Source organism: Oncorhynchus gorbuscha, unplaced genomic scaffold (genome assembly GCF_021184085.1).
Source record: "Oncorhynchus gorbuscha isolate QuinsamMale2020 ecotype Even-year unplaced genomic scaffold, OgorEven_v1.0 Un_scaffold_1281, whole genome shotgun sequence".
In the NCBI taxonomy this organism is placed as follows: domain Eukaryota; kingdom Metazoa; phylum Chordata; class Actinopteri; order Salmoniformes; family Salmonidae; genus Oncorhynchus; species Oncorhynchus gorbuscha.
Genome location: NW_025746102.1, coordinates 45,206 through 58,245, shown reverse-complemented (window position 1 = coordinate 58,245; position 13,040 = coordinate 45,206). Strand labels below are relative to the sequence as shown.

At 49.7% G+C, this 13,040-nt stretch overlaps 1 long non-coding RNA gene across 1 annotated transcript in view; it reads left to right on the top strand.

Moving 5' to 3' along the window:
- LOC124022050 overlaps positions 1–691 on the top strand; it is a 2,097-nt gene extending 1,406 nt beyond the window's left edge. Inside the window, exon 2 of the long non-coding RNA XR_006836333.1 lies at positions 1–691. This exon is cut by the window's left edge and continues 442 nt beyond it. This is a non-coding gene — a long non-coding RNA (uncharacterized LOC124022050).
- The last annotated feature ends 12,349 nt before the right edge of the window (positions 692–13,040 follow it).

Genomic DNA, 13,040 nt, shown 5'->3' with positions numbered 1-13,040 from the left:
GAGGATGGACAAGTTTGCTTTTATTTGCCAGGAAGTTGAGATTTCATTAATTTGTCAGTTAAAAAAAATAAAAAATGTAAATGTTGTATTAACTTTAGAGTCTTACAGTCTCAGATGAGGTGCAGGAAGCACCAATGACTTCTGAAGGAAAGTGTTTGGGTTCTGTCCCGAATGGCACCCTATTGCCTGTGTAGTGCACTACCTTTTTAAACAGGGCCTTATGGGGACGCAGCCGTTGACTTTGTTTCAGGGGATGGTGTGGAAGTCTTCTATGCCTCAGAAGAAGGTCCAAGATCTTCACACTACAAGATCTTCAACAGTTCAAGTCCTGAAGCAGCTGAACCACTAATGATGCTAATATGAAGAGTGTCTGGACACTACACGCTACACACACACACACACACGCATACACTACACACTACACATGCTACACACATGCTACACACACTACACACGCTACACAGACACTACACACGCTACACACATACAGCACACAGTTCACACACACACACTACTCACACACACACTACACACATACACTACACACTACAATTCTAGTCAGGATACCATAAATATGTTTTTTTATCACCCAGACAGTTTGAATTTGTCTTCTTTTTTTCCTTATAATTCCACCAATCAAGTTATTAACCAATATATTAAAAGCAAAAAAAAATAAAGAAATAAAAAATGATCAATGTGTGCCTTTTAGCATTTTGATTGTGTCTTGAATAATTACTGTCAAATTGTAACATCAGTAGCATAACGTTCACTATGGACACACAATGGCAATAACATCAGTTGTATGTAACTACTATGAGCCCATATGATAGAGGAGATAGTTACTGATACAGGTCTGAAAGACCAATGGAGACGAGGCGGAAACATACTGTACAAGATGCCCATCTTCAGATAACTCTCTTCCTCACCCACAGAACAGCTGGTTCAGTCTCATTCCAGGTGATCCGTCATCTCTAGAGGTGGCAGGGTAGCCTAGTGGTTAGAGTGTAGAGGAGGCAGGGTATCCTAGTGGTTAGAGTGTAGAGGAGGCAGGGTATCCTAGTGGTTAGAGTGTAGAGGAGGCAGGGTAGCCTAGTGGTTAGAGTGGAGAGGAGGCAGGGTATCCTAGTGGTTAGAGTGGAGAGGCGGCAGGGTAGCAGTGGTAGAGTGGAGGGCGGCTAGCCTAGTGGTTAGAGTGGAGGGGGGCGGCAGGGTAGCCTAGTAGTGGGTTAGAGTGGTGGAGGGGCGGCAGGGTAGCCTAGTGGTTAGAGTGTAGAGGCGGCAGGGTAGCCTAGTGGTTAGAGTGGAGGGGCGGCAGGGTAGCCTAGTGGTTAGAGTGTAGAGGCGGCAGGGTAGCCTAGTGGTTAGAGTGGAGGTCGGAAGGGTAGCCTAGTGGTTAGAGTGGAGGGCGGCAGGGTAGCCTAGTGGTTAGAGTGGGCGGCAGGGTAGCCTAGTGGTTAGAGTGGACAAGAGTGGTTAGAGTGGAGGGCGGCAGGGTAGCCTAGTGGTTAGAGTGGAGGGCGGCAGGGTAGCCTAGTGGTTAGAGTGGAGGGGCGGCAGGGTAGCCTAGTGGTTAGAGTGGAGGGGCGGCAGGGTAGCCTAGTGGTTAGAGTGGAGGGCGGCAGGGTAGCCTAGTGGTTAGAGTGGAGGGGCGGCAGGGTAGCCTAGTGGTTAGAGTGGAGGGGCGGCAGGGTAGCCTAGTGGTTAGAGTGGAGGGGCGGCAGGGTAGCCTAGTGGTTAGAGTGGAGGGGCGGCGGCAGGGTAGCCTAGTGGTTAGAGTGGAGGGGCGGCAGGGTAGCCTAGTGGTTAGAGTGGAGGGGCGGCAGGGTAGCCTAGTGGTTAGAGTGGAGGGGGCGTAGCCAGTGGTAGCCTAGTGGTTAGAGTGGAGGGGCGGCAGGGTAGCCTAGTGGTTAGAGTGGAGGGGCGGCAGGGTAGCCTAGTGGTTAGAGTGGAGGGCGGCAGGGTAGCCTAGTGGTTAGAGTGGAGGGGCGGCAGGGTAGCCTAGTGGTTAGAGTGGAGGGCGGCAGGGTAGCCTAGTGGTTAGAGTGGAGGGCGGCAGGGTAGCCTAGTGGTTAGAGTGGAGGGGCGGCAGGGTAGCCTAGTGGTTAGAGTGGAGGGGCGGCAGGGTAGCCTAGTGGTTAGAGTGGAGGGGAGGCAGGGTTGCCTAGTGGTTAGAGTGGAGGGGCGGCAGGGTAGCCTACTGGTTAGAGCATTGGACTAGGGTAGCCTAGTGGTTGCAAGTTCAAATCCCAGGCTGCCAGTGGTTAAATGGAGGGGCGTTCTGCCCCTGAACAGGCAGTTAACCCACAGTTCCTAGGCTGTCATTGAAAATAAGAATTTGTTCTTAACTGACTTGCCAAGTTAAATAAAGGTCAAATAAGTCAAATGGATCTGAAGGGGTTCATTTGTTTTGTTGTCAGAATGTATGCATGTAAAACCTCTAAGACTCCCTAAGGGGATGTTATTAAGTTGATTTTTCCTCAATGAGCTGACCTAAAATATATCATCGAATACAACTACAATGAGTTTAACCACCACCCAGCTAAAACGTCGACGAAGATACGAACTGTTGTCATACTCGTTCTGCGGAGATGAAAACCACATCTAGTTACGTATGGACTCTGAATGCCCCATGATAATGACCATGAAAACTCATGAGAGTGGCCTTGGAAGACAGCAGGGGGAGCTATCAAACAGACGACTTCACACTAGAATCTGGATCAAATGGTGTGATACCTCATACATGGCGTCTGTGGCCATCTCTTCCTACTGGAGAGTTATCCTCCCACGGGAATCTGGATCAAATGGTGTGATACCTCATACATGGCGTCTGTGGCCATCTCTTCCTACTGGAGAGTTATCCTCCCACGGGAATCTGGATCAAATGGTGTGATACCTCATACATGGCGTCTGTGGCCATCTCTTCCTACTGGAGAGTTATCCTCCCACGGGAATCTGGATCAAATGGTGTGATACCTCATACATGGCGTCTGTGGCCATCTCTTCCTACTGGAGAGTTATCCTCCCACGGGAATCTGGATCAAATGGTGTGATACCTCATACATCACGTCTGTGGCCATCTCTTCCTACTGGAGAGTTATCCTCCCACAGGAATCTGGATCAAATGGTGTGATACCTCATACATGGCGTCTGTGGCCATCTCTTCCTACTGGAGAGTTATCCTCCCACGGGAATCTGGATCAAATGGTGTGATACCTCATACATCACGTCTGTGGCCATCTCTTCCTACTGGAGAGTTATCCTCCCACGGGAATCTGGATCAAATGGTGTGATACCTCATACATGGCGTCTGTGGCCATCTCTTCCTACTGGAGAGTTATCCTCCCACGGGAATCTGGATCAAATGGTGTGATACCTCATACATGGCGTCTGTGGCCATCTCTTCCTACTGGAGAGTTATCCTCCCACGGGAATCTGGATCAAATGGTGTGATACCTCATACATGGCGTCTGTGGCCATCTCTTCCTACTGGAGAGTTATCCTCCCACGGGAATCTGGATCAAATGGTGTGATACCTCATACATGGCGTCTGTGGCCATCTCTTCCTACTGGAGAGTTATCCTCCCACGGGAATCTGGATCAAATGGTGTGATACCTCATACATGGCGTCTGTGGCCATCTCTTCCTACTGGAGAGTTATCCTCCCACAAATGGTGGAATCTGGATCAAATGGTGTGATACCTCATACATGGCGTCTGTGGCCATCTCTTCCTACTGGAGAGTTATCCTCCCACGGGAATCTGGATCAAATGGTGTGATACCTCATACATCACGTCTGTGGCCATCTCTTCCTACTGGAGAGTTATCCTCCCACGGGAATTTGTTCCAGAATGCAGCAAACGGCATAAACTTCAGGCTTCAAATCTGTGTTTGATGTGATATCACTGTTATCCCCAACTCCTGTCCTCCAGTACCCCCAACAGCCCAACTCCTGTCCTCCAGTACCCCCAACAGCCCAACTCCTTCCTCCAGTTATCCTCCCCGGGAATCAGATCAACTCCTGTCCTCCAGTACCCCCAACAGCCCAACTCCTGTCCTCCAGTATCCCCCCAGGAACAGCCCAACTCCTGTCCTCCAGTACCCCCAACAGTGGCCAACTCCTGTCCTCCAGTATCCTCCCCCCCAACAGCCCAACTCCTGTCCTCCAGTACCCCCAACAGCCCAACTCCTGTCCTCCAGTATCCCCCCACAGGGAATCTGGTCAAATCCAGATACCCCAACAGTCCAACTCCTGTCCTCCAGTACCCCCAACAGTCCAACTCCTGTCCTCCAGTACCCCCAACAGTCCAACTCCTGTCATCCAGTACCCCCAACAGCCCAACTCCTGTCATCCAGATACCTCAGTACCCCCAACAGCCCAACTCCTGTCCTACCAGTTATCCTCCCCGGGAACAGCCCAACTCCTGTCCTCCAGTACCCCCAACAGCCCAACTCCAGTCTCCAGTATCCCCCCAACAGCCCAAGTCATCCCAACAGTCCAACTCCTGTCCTCCAGTACTCCTGTCCTCCCCAACAGCCCAACTCCTGTCCTCCAGTACCCCCAACAGTCCAACTCCTGTCCTCCAGTACCCCCAACAGCCCAACTCCTGTCAAATCCAGTACCCCTCAACAGCCCAACTCCTGTCCTCCAGTACCCCCAACAGCCCAACTCCTGTCCTCCAGTACCCCCAACAGCCCAACTCCTGTCCTCCAGTACCCCCAACAGCCCAACTCCTGTCCTCCAGTACCCCCAACAGCCCAACTCCTGTCCTCCAGTACCCCCAACAGCCCAACTCCTGTCCTCCAGTACCCCCAACAGCCCAACTCCTGTCCTCCAGTACCCCCAACAGCCCAACTCCAGTCCTCCAGTACCCCCAACAGCCCAACTCCAGTCCTCCAGTACCCCCCCAACAGCCCAACTCCAGTCCTCCAGTACCCCCAACAGCCCAACTCCAGTCCTCCAGTACCCCCAACAGCCCAACTCCAGTCCTCCAGTACCCCCAACAGCCCAACCAGTCCCCCCCCAGCCCAACTCCAGTCCTCCAGTACCCCCAACAGCCCAACTCCTGTCCTCCAGTACCCCCCAACAGCCCAACTCCTGTCCTCCAGTACCCCCAACAGCCCAACTCCTGTCCTCCAGTACCCCCAACAGCCCAACTCCAGTCCTCCAGTACCCCCAACAGCCCAACTCCAGTCCTCCAGTACCCCCAACAGCCCAACTCCAGTCCTCCAGTACCCCCAACAGCCCAACTCCAGTCCTCCAGTACCCCCAACAGTCCAACTCCAGTCCCCAGTACCCCCAACAGCCCAACTCCAGTCCTCCAGTACCCCCAACAGCCCAACTCCAGTCCTCCAGTACCCCCAACAGCCCAACTCCAGTCCTCCAGTACCCCCAACAGCCCAACTCCAGTCCTCCAGTACCCCCAACAGCCCAACTCCAGTCCTCCAGTACCCCCAACAGCCCAACTCCAGTCCTCCAGTACCCCCAACAGCCCAACTCCAGTCCTCCAGTACCCCCAACAGCCCAACTCCAGTCCTCCAGTACCCCCAACAGCCCAACTCCAGTCCTCCAGTACCCCCAACAGCCCAACTCCAGTCCTCCAGTACCCCCAACAGCCCAACTCCAGTCCTCCAGTACCCCCAACAGCCCAACTCCAGTCCTCCAGTACCCCCAACAGCTCCAACTCCAGTCCTCCAGTACCCCCAACAGCCCAACTCCAGTCCTCCAGTACCCCCAACAGCCCAACTCCAGTCCCCCAGTACCCCCAACAGCCCAACTCCAGTCCCCCAGTACCCCCAACAGCCCAACCAGTCCCCCCCCCCAACAGCCCAACTCCAGTCCTCCAGTACCCCCAACAGCCCAACTCCAGTCCTCCAGTACCCCCAACAGCCCAACTCCAGTCCTCCAGTACCCCCAACAGCCCAACTCCAGTCCTCCAGTACCCCCAACAGCCCAACTCCAGTCCTCCAGTACCCCCAACAGCCCAACTCCAGTCCTCCAGTACCCCCAACAGCCCAACCAGTCCTCCAGTACCCCCAACAGCCCAACTCCAGTCCTCCAGTACCCCCAACAGCCCAACTCCAGTCCTCCAGTACCCCCAACAGCCCAACTCCAGTCCTCCAGTACCCCCAACAGCCCAACTCCAGTCCTCCAGTACCCCCAACAGCCCAACTTCAGTCCCCAGTACCCCCAACAGCCCAACTCCAGTCCCCCAGTACCCCCAACAGCCCAACCAGTCCCCCAGTCCTCCCAACAGCCCAACTCCCGTACTCCCAACAGCCCACCTCCAGTCCTCCAGTACCCCCAACAGCCCAACTCCAGTCCTCCAGTACCCCCAACAGCCCAACTCCAGTCCCCAGTACCCCAACAGCCCAACTCCAGTCCTCCAGTACCCCCAACAGTCCAACTCCAGTCCTCCAGTACCCCCAACAGCCCAACTCCAGTCCTCCAGTACCCCCAACAGTCCAACTCCAGTCCTCCAGTACCCCCAACAGCCCAACTCCAGTCCTCCAGTAGCTTCAGACAAACTCACCTGATTCAACTTGTTATGTGCTACCAATGTGCTACCAATATAAACGTGGGCTGTTGAGGGGATGTACGTCACATTGAACCCCAACCCTCCTTCTTCTTTGCTACGTATTTCCAAGAGTTCCGAGGGGGAAAAAGTGGAATTAACCTTTTGGCCTCAATTTAATTCAGAGTTGTGGCAATCCAATAACAGTTCCCTTTAACACCCCCTTTAACACCCCCTTTAACACCCCCTTTCATAGACTTACACAGTAACTATGACAACTTCCGGGAGGACTTCCTCCAACCTATCAGAGCTCTTGCAGCATGAATGTTGTCCACGCAATCAAAAGATCAGCGAATTCATCTAGTACTGAAAGCATAAGCTACAGCTAGCCAACACTGCAGTGTATACAGTGTGGTAGAGTAGTTGACTCCAAGAAAGAGAAATACAATAGTTGAAAAGTTTTGAACAAATTAATCACTTTAAAAATTAAGGAGAAGCAAGAGAGAGAGAGAGAGCTATATTTAGTTTTATTTTTGTTCACTTTCACTTACTTAGCTAGCTAGTTTAGCCTACCCAGCTCAAACAGAGAGGGATGCTATGTTAGCTAGCTGGCTATGGCTATCCAACAGAGAGGGATGCTATGTTAGCTAGCTGGCTGTGGTTATCCAACAGAGAGGGATGCTATGTTAGCTAGCTGGCTATGGTTACCCAACAGAGAGGGATGCTATGTTAGCTAGCTGGCTATGGTTATCCAACAGAGAGGGATGCTATATTAGCTAGCTGGCTATGGTTATCCAACAGAGAGGGATGCTATGTTAGCTAGCTGGCTATGGCTATCCAACAGAGAGGGATGCTATGTTAGCTAGCTGGCTATGGTTATCCAACACTGGAACTCTTCCAAGTCAAGGTAAACATTTGGTTTTATTAATTTATTGCTAAACTGCTTGCTGCTGACTGTACACTGTACTGCATGATTGTAGCAGGTTTACTAACGCGTTAGTTAGTTCCAGTAGCTATGTTGACTATGAAGTTAATATGGTGACAACGATCTTGGCTGTGTGTAGCGGTTATGATATGAATGTTTGGCTAGGAATGTTCTCTTTGTCTTGTCACAGACAGCTGATGTGTTGTGCACTGAAGTCCACAACCGAAGGGAAAAGGCGACCGGAGGAAAGAGTGTAGATGCGAGAAGGAATTATACAACGATCAAAGTGATCATGCTGTTCGTATGTGGCTGCTATGAAAGTCAACTCGGTTTGCTTGTAATCAGGGGTGAATTCATTCCGCCGATTCTGTTGAAAAATGTTTCTTAAACGGAAGCAAACGGGGGGAAAAAACGAGGATTAACATACCTATATTTGTCCAATAGAAACTCTTGTTTGCAACTGTTGGACTAATGACTACACCCTAGATCAGCTAGATGCAGGCAAGAGTGTTGAAGGCGGTATTGAATGTGTCACTGTCTTTCTCCTTGATTACTCAACTGTCTCTCAACCTGTGTACACCTACGCTGTCATCTTTCATTCATAGTCTAGGACGGTTGTAGCAACCTCATGATGGGTACACGGAAAATGTGAGTATCACGTAGTAGCCTAAACCTATCGATGTTACGTTGAACTGGGTGAATGGAATATGAACGACAGTCATCCAATATGCTGTAATAGAAATAAGTCCGTGCTCATGAGAAAATAAATGGTCCTCCCTCATCTTAAACGGCACCAACCGCCACTGGTAGATACAAAAAAAAAGCAGACATTGAATATCCCTTTGAGCATGGTGAAGTTATTAATTACACCTTGGATGGGGTATCCAGGAGCGCTGGCAGGGATTTTGGGTCCCATTAAAAGATACCACATTGGGCCCCACCACCACAGGCCACACCAACCCTGCAATTGCTGTAACCACAAACCCCCAGAACCCATTCGACCCATTCAAAGCTTTAAATAACTCTACCTTTGCAGCCTTGCAGCTCTCTTGTAGTCCAAAATTTACTGTACGATATTTACTGACAGTGAGCTGTTTGATGCAAGACTGATAAGAAATGTGCTAACGGATATCTTTTACAGTCTAAATGTAATTTAATGAGAAAATTATTAAATGGAAAATTCTCTTTTAACATTAAAACTTCTTCAGGCTAGGGTCTATTTGTCTCCACTTCCTGTCTGAATGACGAGCCCAAAGTAAATGGCCTGTTGCTCAGGCCCTGAAGCCAGGATATGCATGGAATTGGTACCAAATTCTTGAATGGAAAATTCTCTTAACATTGATGAATAACTTAAAATAAATATAAGTTAAATATACATTAACCTCTTCAAAATAAAATAAATGAACAATATCATCTATAGCAGTGGTTCTTAACCTTGTTGGAGGTACTGAACCCCACCAGTTTCTTATGCGCATTCACCGAACCCTTCTTAATTGGAAAAATAAAATATTATTTTTTCAAATTCATAACATAGTTTACTGGTGCACAAAATGAACCGTGCATCAACATCACTGTGTTCAAAGAACAAAATCATCAAAACATGATTTTCACACAAAAACAAAAACATAATAATGAATATTTGCTGCAAATCAGTGTGACTTCTGCTGTTTCCTTTCAGAGACCAGTTCAGAAATGCGCAGCTTCACCTTGGCAAGTGCCACTCTCATGTCATTTTCACAACAAAGTCTGTTCCTTTTCTTCGTTTTTATGTCCAGCATCCTCAAAGGATTGCTCGCAAAGATATGTTGTAACAAACGGTATGAAAATCTCCAGAGCTTTCTCAGCAATAACAAGGTACGTTACCATTTGTTGACACCAAAACGTTGAAAGAGTTGTTGTTCTGAAGAGTTGCTGTTGAACGTGGCTCTGCTGAATTTCAATGATTTCGTCGAGGTATTCATCATTGACATCTGTTGTCTCAACACTAAACGTGAACGGCTGTCTCACCCATGCTGGATATGACTCTCTTGTAGGGAAGTATCCGTCAAGATACTTTGCAAGCTCATCTAAGTGCGTGGCAATTGCTTGCTTCAGTTCCGCTGGTACAGAAATGTCTCCGATTCCAGATACATCTTCGATCTTACTTACACAGCCGTCCAGCAGGGGAAAGTTTGCGAAGTTATTGTTCTCTGTTCGTCGTTTCCATAACAGTAGCTTTTTTTTAAGCCTTCAGGTTTTCCTCCACTTCGATGATGTTGACTCCACCGCCCTGCATCTTTTGATTGAGATGACTGAGAGCTGCGAAGATTTCAGCCATGTATGCTAAAATGAGAATGAACTCAGAATTAACTTCAGCCTCTTTTCCCATCATGATATTCGCCATCTTCAACACAGCTGGTTTTATGAGTGTTTCACCAATGGTGTGTGGTTTGCCCTGCTTTGCGATCAGGTAAGCAACTTCGTACGATGCTGTGAGGATCGGTTTGTTGATGAGTACAAAGCCGAGAACAGGCAGAGTAGCCTTTTCATCGAATCTGGCTCTCTTCACCTTGAATTCAGCGAGCGTTGTGTTCTTGTATTTTCCATCTCCATGCAGCTTAAGGAAGTGTTCTCTTAGTTTTGCCGGTGCTAGACTAGAATTGCTCAACTTAGCATTGCAAATCATGCAGTTAGGACGCTGACTCCCATCACGTTCTGTTATACATGTGAATCCATATTATACATATTCGTCTGACCACTTTATTTCTTTGCTCGACATAGTAAGTATGAAGGGATTAAAATATTAAGAAAGAAATCACAAGACGACTTCTGAGCGCACCAAATTCCCTGCAGCACAGATAGGCCAAGCGATGAAGCGTGATCACCTGCAGCCAATGATGGCGTGTCATCACAAATCATATGAGTCGGATGTGTGTCTTGACCTCCGCCGAACCCCTGAGACTGACTCACCGAACCCCTGGGGTTCGATCGAACCCAGGTTAAGAACCACTGATCTATAGAATGATATAACAAACAAAATAATAAAATCAGCAGTATATTTTTTAACTAAGTATAAGTACCAACTATACAATAAGCAGCTGTAAAGATGGAAATGGAAAACAAAATGGAAGTGAAAAGGCCCCATGGTGGCATTAGAGGAAAGGTCAAGAGGTCACCAAATCGACAGGTTTCTTCCACTTGGGGTCTTGATTGGGCACAACAAATATTATGGCAATCCAGTCATTAGTTTGAGATATAACTTGTTCTCAGCCTGTGGGCATCATGTGTGTCGTGATCCAATATCCATATCCATTTAACAGTCATCACTGGCTCAGCCTTACTCATCAAGAGCCCAGCGCCCAGCCTTCTTACTAGCTAAGTCCCTGATCAAGTCTTTGAAGTGCAGCTATCTAGCTAACGGACTTTCAATGGACAGCATGACAAGACTGCACAGCCTGTCCAGGGACATAGTGGACTTCAGATTGTTTTTTTTAATCAGTTTTAGCTTACTGAAAAACTCTCTCACCACCAGCAACAGTCACAGGGAGTGTGCAAAACATACCTAATGCAATGCACACTTCTCCCAGAATGCTTTGCAGCTGCATCTTACTAATTTCATTCAGGAGACCAAGAGGGGACAGGTTAGGAGGGGAGAGTAGCAGCATATACAGTGTCCAGGTGACCAAGAGGGGACAAGTTAGGAGGGGAGAGAGTCAGCATGTACAGTGTTCAGGTGTCAGGAGACCAAGAGGGGACAGGTTAGGGGGGGTAAGTGTCAGCATATACAGTGTCCAGGAGACCAAGAGGGGACAGGTTAGGAGGGGAGCAGTATATACAGTGTTCAGGAGACCAAGAGGGGACAGGTTAGGAGGGGAGCAGCATATACAGTGTTCAGGAGACCAAGAGGGGACAGGTTAGGAGGGGAGCAGCATATACAGTGTTCAGGAGACCAAGAGGGGACAGGTTAGGAGGGGAGCAGCATATACAGTGTCCAGGAGACCAAGAGGGGACAGGTTAGGAGGGAGAGAGCAGCATATACAGTGTTCAGGAGACCAAGAGGGGACAGGTTAGGAGGGGAGCAGCATATACAGTGTTCAGGAGACCAAGAGGGGACAGGTTAGGAGGGGAGCAGCATATACAGTGTTCAGGAGACCAAGAGGGGACAGGTTAGGAGGGGAGCAGCATATACAGTGTTCAGGAGACCAAGAGGGGACAGGTTAGGAGGGGAGAGTAGCAGCATATACAGTGTTCAGGAGACCAAGAGGGGACAGGTTAGGAGGGGGTAGCAGCATATACAGTGTTCAGGAGACCAAGAGGGGACAGGTTAGGAGGGGAGCAGCATATACAGTGTTCAGGAGACCAAGAGGGGACAGGTTAGGAGGGGAGAGTAGCAGCATATACAGTGTTCAGGAGACCAAGAGGGGACAGGTTAGGAGGGGAGAGCAGCATATACAGTGTTCAGGAGACCAAGAGGGGACAGGTTAGGAGGGGAGCAGCATATACAGTGTCCAGGAGACCAAGAGGGGACAGGTTAGGAGGGGAGAGTAGCAGCATATACAGTGTCCAGGAGACCAAGAGGGGACAGGTTAGGAGGGGAGAGTAGCAGCATATACAGTGTCCAGGAGACCAAGAGGGGACAGGTTAGGAGGGGAGAGTAGCAGCATATACAGTGTCCAGGAGACCAAGAGGGGACAGGTTAGGAGGGGAGAGTAGCAGCATATACAGTGTCCAGGAGACCAAGAGGGGACAGGTTAGGAGGGGAGCAGCATATACAGTGTTCAGGTGACCAAGAGGGGACAGGTTAGGAGGGGAGCAGTATATACAGTGTTCAGGAGACCAAGAGGGGACAGGTTAGGAGGGGAGAGTAGCAGCATATACAGTGTCCAGGAGACCAAGAGGGGACAGGTTAGGAGGGGAGCAGTATATACAGTGTTCAGGAGACCAAGAGGGGACAGGTTAGGAGGGGAGAGTAGCAGCATATACAGTGTTCAGGAGACCAAGAGGGGACAGGTTAGGAGGGGAGCAGTATATACAGTGTTCAGGAGACCAAGAGGGGACAGGTTAGCAGCATATACAGTGTCCAGGTGACCAAGAGGGGTCAGGTTAGGAGGGGAGCAGCATATACAGTGTCCAGGAGACCAAGAGGGGACAAGTTAGGAGGGGAGAGTAGCAGCATATACAGTGTTCAGGAGACCAAGAGGGGACAGGTTAGGAGGGGAGAGTAGCAGCATATACAGTGTCCAGGAGACCAAGAGGGGACAGGTTAGGAGGGGAGAGTAGCAGCATATACAGTGTTCAGGAGACCAAGAGGGGACAGGTTAGGAGGGGAGCAGCATATACAGTGTCCAGGTGTCAGGAGACCAAGAGGGGACAGGTTAGGAGGGGAGCAGCATATACAGTGTTCAGGAGACCAAGAGGGGACAGGTTAGGAGGGGAGAGTAGCAGCATATACAGTGTTCAGGAGACCAAGAGGGGACAGGTTAGGAGGGGAGCAGTATATACAGTGTTCAGGTGTCAGGAGACCAAGAGGGGACAGGTTAGGAGGGGAGCAGTATATACAGTGTTCAGGAGACCAAGAGGGGACAGGTTAGGAGGGGAGCAGCATATACAGTGTTCAGGAGACC